The sequence below is a fragment of the Cavia porcellus genome, unplaced genomic scaffold (assembly GCF_034190915.1).
Source record: "Cavia porcellus strain 051 isolate PalLab524CR breed Dunkin Hartley unplaced genomic scaffold, mCavPor4.1 scaffold_38, whole genome shotgun sequence".
NCBI lineage: Eukaryota > Metazoa > Chordata > Mammalia > Rodentia > Caviidae > Cavia > Cavia porcellus.
This window is the reverse complement of record NW_026947521.1, coordinates 10120784-10140069: the sequence shown is the minus strand read 5'-3', so window position 1 is coordinate 10140069 and position 19286 is coordinate 10120784. Positions and strand designations below refer to the sequence as shown.

The window sequence follows — 19286 nt, the reverse complement described above, 5'->3', positions numbered from 1 at the left end:
CCAGCCAAGCCGCAGAGCTGCGTTGGAGGAAAGGATTGGGGCCCAGAGTGGGTGGGGGCCCTGGGGATTGCAGCCTGTGGAATGGGACAGTGTCAACTCCAGCCTGCCCATTCCTTTGTGGTACACAGGGCATCCCTGGTCTTCCACCTTGCTTGCTGGCTTCCCTTCCTAGACTCCTGGATCCCCTGTCCCTTGTTCTGCGAAACTCAGGCTCAGAGACACCCTCCTTTTTGTTGGAGCTCCTTGGGCAGATATAGAACAGAGTCCGACCTAGATCTAGACTCCACCAGGTCCTGCAGTTATTGAGCAGGGGTACTAGGCTGCTGGAACTAGTTTTCCTCTAACTCTTTGGCCTTATTCTCCGTGTCTGTAGAATGAGGAGTGTCCCTAGGCAGAACAGAACAGAGCCAGTGAGCCCAAAGGAGAAACCAGCTCCTCATACATCCCGTGGGGCTTGTGTCCTGCATCCCTTGATTCTGCCTGGACTGGGCGTAGCATGGGAATGCACATATAAGTGAGTACAATGCACCTCAGCAGCTGTCTCTGAGAGCCAAAGAGGCCTGCAAGCATAGAACAGCCAAAAGGGATTCACAGGAAGACTGTGGTTGAGAAAGCCGCTGGTGATCTTTGGTGGGACTCTCCCCCTCTCTGAACTGGTGGCTGCATGCAAGTGGAGGGTTAGCCCATGTGGTCCCTTAAGAGCTGTTTTGGGGAATTCTGTTTTCTTTGGAAACAAGAGCGATAAGAAGGGTCCCAGAAATTTGACCTTATTTGGTGTCCAAGAAATCATACTCCAAATGGTGTGCTGCAGGGCCTAGGCTGCCTTTTCTGGCCTGCTCCTCTTATACTCCTTAAGAAGGTATGAGGCTTCTGCACCATTAGCTCCTGGAACCCACCTTGGGATAAGACAGCCAGAGTGTCACTCACTGGGGACAAGGGGCCCTCTGAGCCCCATCCTTGCCAGGCAGCATTTATTCATGCACTGAACTGTTCTTCAGCACAGAGGCTGGATTCAGGTGATGCTGGGTATTAAATGCTCATAATGCAGCGAGAGAGGTAGGGGCTTTGAATCCATTCCTGGCCAGCTGTCGCTCAACACAGCACTTTAGCTCCCTGGTATAGGGCTGGGCCAGGATTCCTGCTAAGAGTGTCTGGCGTGTGGGCTCACCGATGGCCAGGGCTGGAACCTGCAGGGTTAAGCCTTCCCTCCCTCTTGCTGCCCCCTGCAGTGTTGGCCTCAGCTGCTTGGAATCCCTGGGGTCCTGTAGGGCCCTCCCGCCAGCCAGATGGGCAGCAGAGAGGAGGAGGAGAAGTGGAAACAGGCCTCAGGGTGCCCCCAGGCAGGGAGGGGATGGGCAAGGGAATGGAGGAAGGTGGAGGGTGGCATGAGGTAGAGGAGCCCAAGGGAGGACCCCTCTCCATGAGCCAGACAAGGGGCAGGCGCTTGCTTCCTGGGGCTCTGGGGTGGAGAGGCAGGGCATGGCCATCACACTCAGCTGCTCTGCGTGCTCCAGCTCTTGGCGTGAAACCCTAGCCGGTGCTGGCTCTGACTCCTCTTTCTTTTTCTTAATAAGGTCGAATCACAGTGAGTCAGAAGAGCCAAGTTTCCTGCTAGGCTCTGTTTGAATAAACTCTCCTTGGAGTGGAGCTGGGCCTCCAGCACTGTGGCCTTGCCAGCCGGCCCTGCGGAGGCTGGAGCCAGGGCCCATGGAGTGACTTGAGCCAGGAGCCTGGTGGCTCGGCCACTCCCCAGAGAAGCTGTTAAGCTTCGCAGCCCTCCAGTCTCACCTCTGTTCCTTCTTGTGGCAGAGTTGGGGCTGGAATGAGGGGATTATAAAAAGCACCCAGCATAGTGCCAGACATGTGGCCCCTATTTTCTGCCTTTCCTCTTATGCTTAAGGGAGGGGGTTCATCTCTGGAGGGCACCTGTACCCCATGTTTCCCTTCTCCTTTTCCTTCATGCTTCATCCCTGTCTTCATCCTTCTTTGGCCAGAGTGAAGCTTGTGCAGAGAGGGCCAGGCCTCTTCCTTCCTGTCTCCCTGAGTCCCACCTCCTTCTGCTTCCTGTCTAGGTGCCTGCCTCTCCACATGCAGGGCATGTCTTGCCACCTGGCACCCTTAGAGGCCTTGTGGAGGCCTCAGAGTGACCTGGGCAAGGTATAAAGGATGCAGGGCATGGGTCAAATGCAAGCCTGGACTCACTGGGGCTAGAGTTGTCCTGGGGAGACAGAAGTCCTCTCTTGGCCCTGTCCCTACAGGCTGGGACTCGCACTTATGGCTTTAGGATCCAGGCCTGTGGGTTCCGCTCCTGGTATTAGGAACTAGTCTCAAGGGCCCCTTGGAGGGCTGGTGATGAAGACAACTGAAAGAGCTGTGGATGCTGCAGTACTTTTATTTTTTATTTTTTTGGTACCGGGAATTGAACTTGGGACCCTGTGCTTGCCAGGCAGGTGCTGTTCCACTGAGCTATCTGCCAGAGCCACTGCAGTAATTTTTAATGCGCCTACTGTGATCATGAGATCCACCTGCAGATTCTGGAAAAGCCACCAGCAAACGAGTGCGGAGATCTGGCCGGCAGAGGTTGGGGGAACAGGAAGGACTTTGGGACCAGTGTTTCTGTGGTTGACGGGAAGGGTGGAGGGAGGGCCATGGGGCCTCTGGCTGAGTGCACACCATGGTCACTGCCGGCCCAGCTGGGGCACCTGGGTGAGTCCTCAGCAGAGTCCACCACTGTTGGGATTTGTGTTGACTTGGGGATGGAAGCCCAACCCTGCCAGCGGCCAATGTGGACCCAGCTGCTTCCAGAAAGTGGGCTGGAGGAAGTGCTGAGTGAGGAGGCCGGACAAGCTGGCATGGAAAGCGCTGACTCTGCAGGGATGGGACCACCAAGTGACCACTGCCAGCTGGGCCCAGCGCCCACCCCTTCCCCGCAGCCACATCTGGAGCAGTAGTCGGGGGGCGGGGTTCAATCCCTAGAGCCAAGGCAGCCATGGAGGGGGCCTAGCAGGGGGTTGGAAGTCTGGAGAAGACTGCAAGTAGGGTAGGTGAAGTCAGAGCCTTCAGAAGTCAGAGTAGATGGGGAGGTGAGGCATGGAGGGGACCCAGGGGAATTCAGGAGCTGGGGGTCACCCAGGTTCTTAGGAAATTGGAAAGGCCTGTTCTGATGAAACAGTCCAGGTCTGGAAGACCAGGGTTGGGGAAAGCAGGAGGTTGCTTCCTCCCTAGAGCCTGGGAGGTAGTGATGGTCTCTGTCTGCACTGCACCCCACCCAGGGCCAAGCTAGCAGGGCTGGGGTGGTTGGTATTGCAGGAAGGACTCCAGAGGATGAAAGGACTTTGCAGAGTTGGTGGCTGGGGGCTGCTGGATGGGAGGGCCTGCAGGCCACAGTCAGGCTCTGGGGTGGTCCTCAGCCAGTATACAGGGACAGCAAGGAGGCCACAGTATTCCTTGCAAAATCAAGGAGGGTGTCAGGCCCTGAGGCTAGGGCTCCATAATGGCCTCCAGAACTAGCAGGGAAACTGAGGTAGGAACTCACTGTTTCTGATAAATAAGACTGTGGCAGGCTAAGGGTAGTCCTTTCTATCACCTTTGTTTTTGCACTGTATCTGTAACTTTCACTTGGCTCTCTTGCAGTTTCTCTTGTTAAACTGTTGTTTCCAGCACTCTCCTCCATCTCCATCTTCCCTGCCATTCATTCGTTGCCCTTTCTGCATCTCCAGGTCTCCATCTGGTCTCCCTTCCTCCCATCCTGGGCTCTCTCTCTCTCTCTCTCTCTCTCTCTCTCTCTCTCTCTCTGTCTCTCTGTCTCTCTCTGTCTCTCTCTGTCTCTCTCTCTGTCTCTCTCTCTCTCTCTCTCTCTCTCTCTCTCTCTCTCTCTCTCTCTCTCTCTCACTGTGCTGATGTTTCTTCCAGCCTTTTTTGTATGAGTTTACTCACATTGGATGTGTTCCCCTGGGACCCTGCGCACACCTGTCAGACCCCAAAGAGCTCCCAGTCTATTGAAGGTGATTTGGGGGTGGATGGTGAAGAAGATAAAGACTTGCCCTGATTCTTGGAAACTTTTGAAAGGCAATTCTGTTTCTCTTGGTCCGTCTGTCCATCCGGTCATTCATCTCTGTCCACCAACAACTCTACTTTGTGTCATCTTTGTGAGGTGGCTTTTTTCTGCTAGCTGTGGGACACCGACAGTTTGCTTGTTACCCTGGGGGTGGGGCATGGTGGAGCTGAAGGTCTAGAGGTGCGAGGTGAGAGTGGGGAGGGCAATAGAAGATCCAGGTTGTTGTCCCTCCCCACAGCGAGGACAGCTGGGGACAGGGCTACCATCTCCAGGACACAGTTCTGCACCAGGACCCTGTGCTCCAGTGAGCAAGGAGTCCCCTGCACCATGTCCCTTCACAGGCAGCTCTTAGGCGAGTTGGGATGAGAGTCACATGGAGTGGGTTGAGCCCTACTGTGTGCTATCACTGGACAAAGTGTGGTTTCTTACTAGTGATATTTCCTTAGTCTCCCTGCCCCTGAGCCCAGGAATCCTTGCTAGAGACTGGTTTTGCTTGGCTGAGTTCTGGGAGAGGAAAGGTCTGCAGGGCGATAGGAGAGGAGTAGAGATCAGCAATCTCTTCCTCCCCTTTATTTATTTTTAAATAAATTTAAATTTTTGTATTGCAAAGGAAACATGTTAACTAGAGGAAGTTTATAATACAGAATAAAAACAGAAGAAACAGCTCTGACTGTGAGCCAAAAAAACACCAGTGTTCCAGGCTCTTGTCCCCACTCATTTAATGATAATGGGTTCACGTCACATACGTCGTTTTACAGCCTGTGTAATAATAGCTTGGAGAATTTCTGGTGTCAGGGTAAGTGCCATGACCTATTTTCAATATTCACATCTATCCTCAGATGCAAGCAGGTCAGGCCTTTGTTTCCTCAGATGCCCTCTTGGTGGGAATAGGCAGCTGGCCCCAGCCTCAGCCCCTCACTTTATCAGAACCTTGTCTCCTGTTCCAGTACTGAACCCGAAGTGAGCGCTCATCAGCTTCTTTGCAACATGGAGTGTGTTTTCCCCAAAGGGTGTATATTTCTACTATGGTTAAGATCTTTTTATTATAGTTCTTTATTCCATAGATGAAGAAGGTATCTGCTTAGTGCTCACTCTCATGAAGCTGAGGAATGGAGTGTTAGTCCGCTTCCTATTGTTGGACAAACACCTGACATCCACTTCTGAGGAGGTTTATTTGGCTCATGGTTTCAGAGAGTTCAGTCCATGGTAGGCTGGCTCCAGGCTGGACCATCATGGCGGAATGGCATTACACAGCAAAGATGCTTGGTTGCCTGATGGTTAGGGTTAGGGTTAGGGTTAGGGTTAGGGTTAGGGTTAGGGTTAGGGAACCAGAGTAGGGAGACGGAACCAGAAAGGAAGGACCAGGGATAATATATAGACCCTAAAGTCACACCTGTGTTACTTAGACACATAAGTATACTTTACTAATCTCTTAAGTGACTCTCAACCCAATCATATAGACAGACCAGCTTTACTGTCACAGATGGTGTTTGTGCCAGGCAGCTTTTGAATTAGCTGTCACAGAGCTCTGCTTTCTGGAAGTCACTTGTGTCATCTCCTCTTGTGTGTGCACTCTATCTCATGGCTGGCTTCCAATGGACAGAATGTGGCAGGAAATGATGGGTTGTTGCTTCTGAGATTGGGTCATAAAGCACTTCAGCCCCTCCTTCCCTCTTGGTTGACTGTTCTGAGGATATCCATTGCCATTCTGTGGCAAGGATCTGAGGTGGCATCCTGTCAGCAGCCATCGAGGAACTCAAGTTCTAAACTGGGGAGAAACCTCACCCTGAAATACCCAGGGCTGAGCTTGGAAGCACATCCTTCTCCAACTGAGCCTTGACTAACCCCTTGGTGATAGTCTTGGGAGAGACTGAGTCCGAGACCCCTCCCTCACCGTGCCTGGACTCTTCCCCTGCAAAACCTGTGAGGCGGTAGAGAGTGTTATTTTATTTTTATTTTTATTTTTTGAGGCTGTTGTTTTAAATGGCCAAGTTTCCACATATTTTGTTATACAGCAGTCGGTAACTAATATAGCCTTTTCTTTATATATATATATATATATATATTTTTTTTTTTTTAGAGGGGGACAAGAATCGAACCCAGGGCCTTATGCTTGCCAGGCAGGCACTGTACCACTGAGCTACATCCCATGTAACCTTTTCTTCCATAATTTTTTCTAGCAAGTCTTTAGGGCATGGAAAGCACATTTAACATTTCTTTAGTAATTTTCTAACTGACCACTTTGTAAGCTCTTCAACTTTGGTTGTTTTGTACCAGATTTATTTGCTTAGGTTTTCTGGGAAGATGATGCTGAGGGTGTAGAGCAAAAACAAACTTAGTTTCTATTGCTGTTTTCTCACAATGCAGAACTCTTTTGTGACCAAAGGTATGGGGTTCCCCGTGCCCCAACAGCGAGCAAGCAAGCAGTTCTGTAGTGGGTACCAGCTGGGTACCCTCTAATTCAGTTTAGTTCTGACACTGTCTGTCTATAGTGTCAGATCCTACAGGTTGAAGGCTCAGTCCTATAAGATGCCAGTCACATCTGGACCTCTGGAAATTCTGAGCAAGACTCTAAATCAGGGTTTCCATGACCTTTGCTCTGCACATGTTTAGCTGTCTGGAACCCCAGACTTTTTTGGTTTTTAAGGGAGCTGTATTACACAAGCATGATTGATTACATAGGCCACCGGTGATCGGCCGAGCTTTCAGTCCCTGTCCTCTCCCACAAGGCTGGGCATGTGGGGCTTAAAATCCCAAGCCTTTAATCCTGCCTCAGTTCCTCTATGACCAACCCCCATCTAAGGGCCCTGGCCAAGAGTCAACTCATTAGCATGTAAAAGACAACCTTCTGGTGATTTGGAGGATATTAGGCATTGTATGTCAGGAAGGGTAAAGGCCAAGAATCTCAGTTTCACAACAAACATATGTACAATAGTTTGTTCCCCTCTTCTTTGATTTTATTTGTATTAGCTAGGATCTTTAGAACAATGTTAAGTAAGATGATAGTTTAAACCCTTGTCTTATTCTCATATTTAATAGGACTGTTTTATGCATGTACTACCTTGGCATTGGCTGTTGGTTTATTATTATTATTAATTATCTTCTTTGTGAGGTGTTGAGGGTTGAAACCAGGGCTTCATGCATGCTAGGCAAGTACTCTACCTCCGAGCTACATCCACAGCCATTTTTATTTTATTTGGAGACAGGATCTCCTTAAGTTGTCCACTTTGGCTTTGCTCTTTCCATCCTCCTGCCCCAGCTCCCAAGAAGCTGGTGTTATAAGCATGTGCCACCACACTCAGCTGAGATTTATTATTTTTCATCATGTGAAGTAAGTATATCTTGCTCTCCACCATGGAAATGTTGAATTTTACCAATTGTCCATCTGGCCTATGAAATGATCACGTTCTTTTTTTTTTTTTTTTGTACCGGAGATTGAACTCATGACCTTGCACTTGCCAGGAGGCGCTTACACCATTGAGCTAAATTCCTGGCCAATCATGTTCTTTTTTGACCTAATGCTATGGAGAATCTCCTTACTGAAGTTCTGCTATAAAATTGCCCATGCCTTCCAGCAATATTTGCTTGTGGTGTGTTCTCTTAATGCAGTGTGGGACATATGTTGGATTTCATCAGATTAAGTTTTTCTTAGGACTTGACGATCTCTATGAATGAGATGTGTGTGACTCACTTATTCTTTCGCTGTCCCATTTTCAGGTTTTAGCATCAGGGTTATTCTGACTCTACAAATAGAACAGAGAAGTGTTTGAGTCAGAACTCTGAGAAGAAACTCCCACCTGCCTCAAATGGGTTAGCTAAATAGATTTCAAGGAAGGGACTACTTACACAAGTGTATATCTGGCTTGGAGAACATATGAGATGTGGCCAGACTGCAACCTTTCCAGAGAAGTAGAAAAAAACCCTGATCCATTGTCACTCTGTCAAGGAGCTGGGAAACTCCCAGAGCCTGTGCCACTGTAGGGTCTCCAGAGTCACAGAGAACTCCCAGGGAGGTAACAGCTGTATTCAGCTGCTGTGGTCAATGAGTAGCCACATGACCTAATCCTCCATCCTGGTATTTTTAGGGCCAAATAGATCCTAGTTTTTTGAGGGCGTTGGATTTTTGTTTATGTTTTTCTTCTTTTCCTCTTCACTTTTCACCTCCTTCCCCTGTTCTGATATACCCAGGCTTTACCAGCTCCAGCTTTCATGGGGGCTGCAGGCTGCGCTGTGGTCAGCAGAGGGCGCCAAATCCCATTCCCACCGTATGGCCAGACAGGGCCCAGGAGGGGAAAGCTAGCCAGTCTCAGGACAGCCAGTTCTTCTTTAGGGCCTCCTCACCACTGGGTCTCTGCACCTGCACCTGAGGCGGCAGCAAATGTGCACATGCCCGTGTGTGTATGTGTGCACGTGTTCATGCACGCACGCGTGTGTGTGTATGTGTGTGTGTGTGTGTGTGTGTGTGTGTGTGTGAGAGAGAGAGAGAGAGAGAGAGAGAGAGAGAGAGAGAGAGAGAGAGAATGTCTGGCTCCCCCAGGAAGCACATCTGGTCACCACACTGTCCAAGGAGGTCAGTGTCAGGGCACAGGGACTGACACCGTCTATTAAAAGCCACTAATTTACCGAGCTTTGGTGGGGCATGCCCATAATCCCAGCACTCTGGAGGCTGAGGCAGGAGAATTGGCTTAAGTTTGAGGACAGCTTGGGCTATATATGGAGAGCTTTTCTCAGAAATCAAGCCCAAAAAGCCGCTGATTCTGTCCAGGCATTGGACAGAAGCTTTAAGTCTGTCATTCTGGTTGGCCATCTGAGCAGTCTCATGAGCTAAGTGACATTAGCCCCACTATACGGACAAGGATGATGAGGCTCAGAGGGGTTTAGTAACTTGCCTGAAGCCATACAGCTAGAAAGTGATTTGAACACTAGCCTCTTTGATTCCAAAATGCATGCCAGGTTTATGCCTCTAACATTGCTCTCTTGGGCAGACCCCACTGAAGATGGACTTGAGGGCAGCCTAGGAGGAGCAGCGGGTTTGTGGCTGGCATGGCTGATCTGAGAAGTTAATGTTGATGGACAGTTCATGACTGATTGCTGGGAGTGAAACAACAGGGGACTCTATTTAGCTATTTGCTATGGGCAAGCTCGCTGCTGGGAAGTAAACAGCCACCATGGGGGGGAAGCACTGTGACTAACTGTCTCTGCCTGATCTCGGTCCTTTTTCTTTGCCTGGAACCGTGGTTGGTAGGGCCACTTGATGAAGCAAGGGTCTGATCATTTCCCCAGGCTCTCCCCACTTCTCCCCCGTAGATCCTTGCTTCTCCTGCCTCCCAACTCCTCCACTTCCTAATTTGTCTCCCTGTCCTTCAAAGTGGATGGCACAGAGCCTTCCACCAACTGATCAGGACTCAGTTTCCTGAGAAGGCAGTAAGGAATCACTAATTCATAGACACAAGGCCTTTCTGTTTTGAAGCACAGGACAAACTTCCCTCTCTGTGTCTGCGTAGCTTAGACTCAGAAATGACACCCAGCTGGATCCCAGGGGACTCACTTAGGCCACCCTGCCCATACTGTGGGTAGCCAGGAGCCTGTCCTTGCCTGTCAGAGGTCTGGGACCCCCCTGACATTTATCTACTCTGCCTAGATGGGGAGGCCCAGGACTTGGAGACAAAGGCAGGAAAGGACCCTAGTGTAACTGTCTTTCCTCAGGCTACTGATTCTGCTCTGCCCCTTCAGCTGGGAACTGGAGCAAATACTAGACACCCCCAAACCTGATCAGCCTTCATCCTGTGAGGTACCACAGCTTGGTGGGCTTACGGAGGGATGTGAAGGCCACGGTGGCTTTCAAATTGGAAAAGAAAAACCTTGGCTTTCTAATTTTCACGGCATCCATTCCCCAACCGTGACAAATCTTGAACTCTCAACATGATGGCACTGAACATCGGATTGGGAAAAGCTGTGCAAATTTGATTTTTTTTTCCACGCCAGTGTCAGCTGACCTCAGCACCTCAGGACAGCCAGTTCTCCCCCTCTAGGGCCAGGCAAGGGGGAGGGCCAGAATTAAGGATCTTGACCTCAAGAATGTCTTGAGTTCAGCAGGGCAGAGCCACCAATATACCCCTAGATCTGTATACCCCTTCCCAAGTTCATTTGAAAAGAGAATTTTAAAAAGACTCAAGGGAGCATTAGGAGAGAATTTTTTATTTTCAAGAAACAATCAAAACATTTAGCAATTTAATTGCCTAAATATTTTTCACCTAATTTAAAAGCACTCGTCATGTGAGTAATTGGGCAATGTATTATGGAATTACTCAGGGATTTAATGCCTAAATCAAGGAAGCAAACATTTGCTTCTAAAAAGAGTTGGTTGACACCTAAGGAAGTATCACTTGACAGCTGGGGCAGGGGACATAGGAGACCTCGTCCCAGGTGGATGCTAGGCCTCTCTTGCAGGCTGCCACGTTTACCGTGGTCCCTGATGCTGTAGAAGCAGGACCACTGTCAACAGCAGCTGGACAGATCACCTCCAGACCCTTTTGCTCCAACAGTCTTGTCACTTGGAGTTTGTTCTTGTATTTTTTTTGTATGAGAACCGAACTCAGAACTTTGCATTTGCCAGGCAGTTGCTTGTGCTGCTGAACTCTATCCCTGGCCCATAGTTAGCCTTTTGTGGCTGGAACCTTCCTTTCAGAACACAGGTGAGTGCCCACCCTTGGTCCTCATAGTCCTGTCCTGTGGCTTCGCCTTACTCAGATTGCCCTCTCTCCTGGCTGCTCTCTGGTCTCTGGCTTTGGTCCCCGTCCATGTTGGTGCCCTGGTATCACGTAGACAGCTCTTAAGGGTCATTCAGACCTGGGACGGGGACTATGAAGCCGCTGCCTTGGGATCTCATTACACTTGGGCCACAGGCCGTGAGGAGCTTTCTGAGGAAAGTGGGACAACTGTCCAGTTTGCAGGATTTGCCAGTTTCCATGGTATAAATGCTCTCCATGGCCAATTTCAAGTTCTCAGCATGAGGACAACACCAAGTGTGGGGCTGGGCAGTGATCATGTGTTTGGTTTTTCCAAGCCCTGCAAACTGAGGTTAGCAGAGGCTGGACAGGAAAGGGGCTCCCACTGTCTACAGGGTTCACCTGGGACACACGAGAGGATGCAGGGAGGTGGGCTGGTAGCAAGATTGCCCTGCGAAGAGACCAGGAAAGCTTGATGGCCTGGTGCCAGCCAGGAACAGTGGCTCTGTAATAAGGACTGAGGGGCATCCTTTGGATTGAGCAGCATCGCATTGTTGGTGGCTTTGGGGAAGGCAGCTTTGGGGACACAGGTGCAGAAGCCAGAGGTGGAGTGCCTTGTGCTGCTGTGTTACTTGGAAAAGCATGGAACTACAGGATGGAGCCCGACCCTGGGAGAGAGATGCTGGGCTCTGGCTGTAGGTTGCTCCCAGCCAGGGAGAGCAAGCAAGTGGCCACAGGAGCAGCCCCCTCTTGCTTCACCTGGATTAGAGTATAGTTGGGAATTTCCCCTAGATCACCCCAATTCAGATTCAGCAACCAGAGTCCCCCGCTGCCACCTTGTACTTCCATCCTTTCCTCTGAGGCTTGGCATGACCCAGTTCTGCAAGCATTTATTTGATTGATTGGAAGCAGACATGGCCCCTGCTTTCCAGGGTGGTAGACCCTGTGCCAGGCGTCACCCAGGGTAAGAAAATGAGGAAGCTCTAACGTCATCCTCCAGGGCAGGTGCAGGGGTACAACGGTGGATGTGTGTGCAAGGGCAGGTACATACTGTCCACATAACAAGGCAACAACAGGGTCGGGTGTGGGGCTGTTCCCACTTGGCTGGGGAACGATTTCTCAGCAGCAGTAGAGCCTTGGAGAATGACTACACTTAGTGACAGAAAAAAGGGGGTGGCATCCTGGGGCTCCAGAGGGCATCTATTCTGTTCTGCCTTCCTGGACACTGGACATTCAGCCCCAGGACATGGGGCCCCTCCTGCTGTCTTCTGGAAGCAGACAGCCTCTCTGGGGAGGGGTCAAGGAGAAGTCGCCTGGCAGAAGGTGAGGGGGGCCACCATCAGGAGGCAGCCGCTTCAGGAAGTCAGGCTCTTGGCTGTCAGCCAAGATGACAGCCACTGGCCCCCCCCCATCCACGTGGATTCTGGGATCTGGGACTGTTTCCTGAAAGGGACGTTGCAGATGTGAGTGCTGGGGATTAAAAAGCAATTTCATGTGTGTGCTGGGGATTGAACCAGGGCCTTGTACACGGTAGGCAAGTGCCACCACTGAGCTTCACTCCTGCCCTTTCTTGAGATCTTAAAATGGGCAGAGAGTACCCCAGGTTACTCAAGTGAACCATAAGTGTGATCACGAATCCTCCCAAGACAGAGACCAGAAGGTCAAGAGAAAGTTGAGATAGGATAAGGGCAGCTGGAAGGCGGGGATGTGAGAAAGGAGCCTGGGAAGAGGGATTGAGCGCACCCAGGAACCGAGCCAGTCCCACATTTTGCAGCCCAGACCCCTGGCCTCCAGGACCACAAGAGAGTGTCGTTGCAGGTTGCTGAGTTTGTGGCAATTTGTTATAGTTAGGAAACCAGCGCACCTGGAAAGCAGAATGCAATGAAGGTTTGCACACAAGATTGTGGGTAGGGCCAGGGGTGTGGTACACACCTGTAATCCCAGCACTCAGGAGGCTGAGGCAGCAGGATTGGCCTGCGTTCAAGGCCAGCCTAGACTGCATAGTGAGACTCTGTCTCAAAAAAACAAACAGTGAATGTAGAATCCCCTTCCCTGTGGGGCTTGGAATAGCAGAGTTGGGCCAGGGCAGCCGAAATGCCATGAAGGTGCCATTGCTTCCCTGGGAGCTCTGGGCTGCGGTGCCCTGCAGAACGGCACCCCAGCTGGGGGAAGAGAGTCTGACTCCTGCACTCACACATCATTGGATGGGGCTCCCTGTGCAGGACAGGTGGTCCCAGATGTGGCAACTCCCATGGGCCATGCACAGGCAGGGACTCAGACTCTCACTGTGGTCTGTGGTGCAGTGTGCCCAGAGCCATGTCAGGGGAATCTCTCTGTGCCTCTTCCTTGGGACTACCAGGCCTGGTCCTTTGCCAGCTTTCTACCATCCGAGGCATCCTGATGTACAGGGGAGTGCCATGATGCACCCATTCCTCTTCCTGAGCAAGAAGGGGATTGGTCCCAGCTTCTAGAACTGTCACGGAGTATTTTACCCACACTTCTGTCTTTAGCCCTGGGAATGGCCTTTGCTGTTCTAGTTCACAGATGAGAAAAATGATGAGAAAAATGATACAGATGAGAAAAAAGAGAGAGAGACACCTAAGGTCAGGGCTAGGTGTCCCTACCTGGTGCCCCTTCCCTGTATTTTACCTTTTCTTACCCACTTTTGTTTCTTAGCCATGTGCTCTTGAGCAGGTCATCTGACCACTTTTGTTCTCAGATTTTGTTTTAGAAATATGATTCTGATCTGTCCTGCCTCTCTCGTTTCCCTCTGTCCCAGGAGAGACGTGTGCACATGCTTTGTACCTGAGCCTGTGTTCTGATTTCTCTTTAGATGTCCCCCAAACCTCATGAACCCAGAGTCCAGGGTTTTGGGAGAGTTTATAGCTAAATGTGCTGTAGAGAGGTGGGGTCTGCTGAGAAGAGGTGGGCCCCTGGGGCTTGGTCTGGGAAATTCAGCTCTCTCCCTGGCTCCTCCTTCCAAACTCCACTTCCTGTCCACCGTGCTGTGAGCAGCTTTTCCTTCACCAGGCCCCTCTGCTATGCAGCCTGCCTTGAAGCCAGCTGACTGTGGACTGAAACATGAGCTAAAATCAATTTTTCCTTCAACTTGTATGTGCCTGATATTTTGTCCCAGTGGCAAGGAAAGTCACTTAGCCTGTGCCCTGCTTCTCTAACCCCCTGGCCCCAACAAGTTTGCCCCACCTGTGTCTCCCTCATCAGGCCTGCAGAAGCCCTGGGCCTCTAGTCTAGGGAGAGGACTAAGCAACAGGGAGCGGGGCTGTCTCTTCCTTAGGTCTCATCATTAGTGGCTTGTGGTTTTCATGTCTGATTTGTCCTTTCTTCCAATCTTGTCTGTTCCTCTCAACCTTGGGAACTATACAGGACCGCTATAAGAGCCTGTGTTTTGTGTGTTGGCTTCACCAAGAGGAAGTGAATGTTAAAATCCAGCCCACGTTGGGCACATTTCGCTGTGTACCATCTGCTCAGGGCTACATGTGCCCAGAGTAGGAAGCCTTGCTTAATGCTCATGAAAGCCCCATGTCTGTTCACCATGGTTCTGGAATTACGTGCTGGCTTTGCAGGAGCCCAGGGCTGGCAGCTCAGCCCTTAGACCCTGGCATCCAGAGCACAGGGGTAGTGAGGTGTGTTTGGGGACAGGAAGTAACACATGTCTATCTCACAATTCTATCCCAGAAGCCCCTGATCCCATGAACTCATCTGTGGAGTCACTAGAACCCTTCCAGGAGAAAAACCCAGGATTCCCAGGTGCCCACCCCAAGTGCCCAACCCAGGCCGAGCCCCCTGGCCAGCTGCAGAAGGCAGAAGATGTGTCCCTGCCCACGTCTCTGGCACAGTGGTTACTCCCTTGCTTTCCTCCCTTTCCCGGTCAGTGTTTAGAAATTGGAGACTCCAGGTATAGTGTGCACCTGTGATCCCAACACTCGGGAGGCTGAGGCAGGAGGTGGGCCATGAGATCAAGGCCAGCCTGAACTACGTAATAAGACCTTGTCTCAAGATGAAAAGTTAACTGGAGCTAAGAGAGGTGCATCTGGCTCCAGTCCTCCTGACGGGCACTGGTCCCATGGCTTGTCCAGCAGGGGCTGAGGGCTTGGCTGGCAGGGGCCCTGCTGGTGGAGTGGCTCCCTGGCTGTGCCTGACATCTGTGTGCATGGGGAGCAGGGGCCAGTGGGCCCAGACAGAAGGCAAGAGCCTGGCTGCTCTCCATCTGGCCCTCATTACCATTCGGACAGATGACTCATCAAGGTCCCTGCCCTTCCTGGCCGCCGTGGGTAGATGCAGGCCATCATATGGGCCATTAGGATGATTGTTACCACTCAGGGTGAATCACGCTGGGCCACAGTGAGTATGAGAGAGAGAGAAAGAGAGTGGGGGGAAGGGGCTCAAGACCTCTGACAGCGAGGAACAAGTTTCTTTTCTTTGCCCCATCCTGCCCCCCCAAACAGCTGTAGCCTGGGCATTTAGTCTTTCCTGCTTCCTTTCGTCTTCCAAAGCCAGGGCGTAGAGATTGATTGTCCAGTGACTCTCACCCAGGTCAGCTTGCCCCTCCTGGGAAAAGCCTGCCTACCTGTGAAGGAGGAGCGCCCTCTGCAGGATGTCAAGGGCAAATGCAGGCTCCAAGGGAAGGAGGAGGTGGGTCATTCTAGCGGCTGCACCTTGTAGGGTGCCACAGGTCCTAAGAAGTCCTCTGCTGTGGCATCTTGGGTTACAGATTAAACAACAAAGGTTCACCTGACTCCTGAAGTGTCTTCTGGCTGTGATGGTTAATTCTAGGTGTCAATTTGACTGCATTGAGGAAAACCTTGATATTTGTAAGCCATTACCTGGCTGGGTGTGTAACAGTGTCTCACAGAGATTAGCATGCGAGTCTGAACACACTTGGTGGCGATAATCTACCCTCAGTGTGGAAGGGCATCATCTAGTTAGCTGGGGGCCCAGGGAGAACATGTATGGAAGGTGAATGGATCTCATTGGAAGTTGGCACGGACTCTTTTCTGCCAACTTGGATACCAGACACCAGGCTTGCTGGCCTGGTAGCTCCAGGATTTGTACCAGTGGCCCATGGCTCTCAGGCTTCCAGCCTTGGAATGAATTCCGACATCAGCTTCTGTGACCTGAGGACCTGGCCTGAACCATGCTACCAGTGTCCAAGGCATTCCAACTTACAGCCAGCCTGTCACCGTACTTGCATGAGCCAGTCACCCTAGCATATATTTTTGTGCATCCCCTATCAGTTATGTCTCTCTGGAGAGCCCTGAGCCTACACACTGACCCTGTTCTCCTTCTCCTCATGACTCCCACCCTCAACTCTTCATTGGCATCCTTTCCACAATGACATTAACAATACCTCTGTCATCTCCACTTCCTCCACAGATGACATCCAATGACCCAATGCTACCTCCCCCAGATTGAACTTGTCCTTGTCATTTGATGATTGCCATCTCTTCCAAGCTCATTTTCACCTCTGCTCTCAGCATGATTTTTTTTTGTACCAGGGGTTGAACTCACAACCTTGTACTTTCCAGGCAAGTGCTTGTGCTGCTGAGCTAAATCCCCCTCAGCATGATTTCTGTTGTTTACATATCCGCTGTTACCAGGGTGTTCACCATCTTTGCCTCCACTTTTGCCAGATGGCAATAGCTACAGACACCTTGACTTACTATAAGTTGAAAACCCTCTAAATTGGAACCTAGCGCATCTAATCTGCTGAGCACCATGGCTGAGCGAGGCATGTGCTCTAGAGTTACAGGATGTGTCCCCCGCGCCATCCCATGTGCCTAGCAGTTGCTTCCCAGCAACATGAGCGAACATGGCACTGCAGGTAGCTAGCCTGAGGGGAGACCAAAGTTCAGACTCTGAACTGGGCTTTTCCTGCTATCACTTTTGCACCACTCTTTAAAAAATCATGCTGAGGGGCTGGGGATTTAGCTCAGCAGCATAAGCGTCTGCCTTGCAAGCGCGTGGTCATGAGTTCGATCTCTGGTACCAAAAAAAAAAAAATCATATTGAGAAACATCAAAAGTTGGGGAGAGTCTATTGTCTCCATCCTCACCACCACCCCATGGTCTCTTCCAAAGCTGTGTCTAGTACTGAACCTGGCACTTGGACGAGGAGCCCAAGCAGAAAGGAACATTCCTGCCTGTTTGACAGATGCCCCATTCAGACCTTTCACAGCAGAGAATCAGCAAGCCAGGTGTCCAAACAGTGCCTCCTCTTGACCTGCAAGGCGACTCTTCCTCAAGATGCTTCTGACAGGAATTGATTCAACCCTCCCTTTCAGTCATGCTTATACCTAAAGAGACAGCTGCTATCTGGTTGAAGGACAGAGGCCATTAATCTGGGGCTGCCCTTGTTTGCATAATGATGCATATATTTGCATCTCATTTGTTCCCAGTCCCTGAATGCTGCACTGTGGGTGTCTGGGTACCATTTGCATATCTCTGCAGGTGAGGGTCAGGCCTTTGAGACTCAGGTGCTTATTAACTCCCTAAAGAGATACTTTTATGTGCTGCTTTAGAAGGAGCTTGGAATGCTTGATTGCAGAGTCATTCAGCAGAAGAGCTCTAAGAAGGGGAGGTGAGGAGGCCAAGTCCAGAACCCATAGGGAAGGCAGCAGGAGCTTTGCAGTGGCCGAGGGACGAACACAGATGAGGGCCCTCTGTTCCTCCATCTCAGTTCAGGAGAGTACCCTGCACAACCACTTCTGTCCTTTCTGGGCCAAAGTCCACTGGATGGGAGACCTTGAACCAGTCCCTCCCTGTCCGCAGGGGGCTTGGGACTCACTGTATGGAGAAGGAAGGGGTCAGCCCGGCAGGTCACTACTCATCAGGTTCCAGGAGTTCTCATCCCTGTTTGGTAATTATCTGGGAAGCTTTTTAAAAATATGAGCACTCTGGTCCTGCTGCTAGATATTCTGATTTAATCAGGGGGCCCTGGGCATTGGTGATTTTTAAAAGCCTCTTCTGATTTTCTCACTTGTAGCCCAGACTGAAAGCTACTGCGTGGGACTCCTCGCAGCACAGCTCACCTGGCCTCAATGTCAGACAGAACAGGTCGACATTGTGCTGCTGTCCGAGGCCTCAAGGATCATTCTTCTGACAACCAGCCTATGGCAGGACAGTCTTGGCACTGACCAAAAATTCCCTCCCTTCTGCTGTGGTCTTGCTCCACCCCACCTCCCTGTCATGGTCATTGAATGTGTCTAGAGCAGACTCCTCAGGTACTGGGCAGGGACAGGACTTGAGCCCTATACAGCTGTCCTCCTCCCCTTCCCCCCAGAGCTCCACCCCTTCCTGCACACTCTCAACCCATGTCAGCCGCCTGGGCTTTCCTGCTGCTGGTTCCACGTCTCCACTGGCAGCTCCATCCTGCTCCTCTCACTTACCCCTCAGCCCAGTCGCTGTGTGATCCCGGAGTTCCAGCACAGCCCCCATGCTGGAGGAGGACTCTAGCATTGCGCACAGCAGCCTGACATTGGTTTTACGCAGCAGTGCCTCTTGTGAGAGGCTGTGCTCTAGTTCTTTGAGTGTGCGCTCTGATTTCTGCCTTGTAAACCTCTTTACGCCTCTCACCGGTGCATCCTGAAAGTTCTTTGCGATGAAAGTCAATGGACCTGTACCTGCCCTGTGAATGGGAAGAGTTCATGTTTCCTATCTCCACTTTGGGGAACCACCTTGGACTCGGCCTGGTGACATTTCCTTTGGTGAGCCAGCTCCAGGGAGATGAAGAGACATCAGGATTATGACACTGACTATCAAAAGATGTTGGCTCATCAAACAACAAAAGCCATCTTCCTTTGTGTCCTTAGATCAGTTAGAGTGACAGTTTCGAAACCTGGCTAGGTAGGGTCGGTGCGCCTCCTCCTTGGCCTGAACGAGCCATAAGAAGATGGACCTGCAGCTCCCCCTGCCCTCCTTAAGATTAAGGGAAAAATTCTGGTGGTGGTGGGAATGAGTTAAGATAGAAGAAATAAAAATAGTAGAAAGGAGAGAGAGAAAATCATCATTTAAAAATTGTGCTTTTGAAAAGTCTGCAACTTCAGGACAGTGTAAGTAACCTAAGATTACCCATATCAATAGTCCTGAGATGTGTTTTATACCCCTTTTCTCCCAGGCCCATCACACCCTAGATCACTTAAAGATTCTATAAATTGATAAATGGGCTATTATGGTTGATACATTGTGTCAATTTAAGAAGTTTAACTGAGAGACTCAGCAGGGAGCCAGGATCCTTACTTTATATTCTCGGCCTGTGCAACAGGAGGACACAGAGGTTTTGTGAATGCTATACCCTTCCTCGAGTGGAGGAGTTGGGGTGGCCGTGTACAATATAAGGGAGGAGAAGAGGCTTGTTTTCCCCTTTTTGCTCTGGCTGCTGCCTTGAAGTATTGCCCTGGTGCCATGCCATCCTGCCCTGGAGTGAGCCAATTATGGCCCGAAACCTCCAAAAGCTGTGAGCTAAATAAACCTTTCCTTCCTTCA

At 50.7% G+C, this 19286-nt stretch overlaps 1 long non-coding RNA gene across 1 annotated transcript in view; it reads left to right on the top strand.

The window, feature by feature from the left end:
- Positions 1-19286, top strand: part of LOC134474796 (uncharacterized) — a 22258-nt gene extending 2972 nt beyond the window's left edge. The window contains exon 2 of the long non-coding RNA XR_010045641.1: positions 17788-19286. This is a non-coding gene — a long non-coding RNA (uncharacterized LOC134474796). The remainder of the gene's footprint in view (positions 1-17787) is intronic.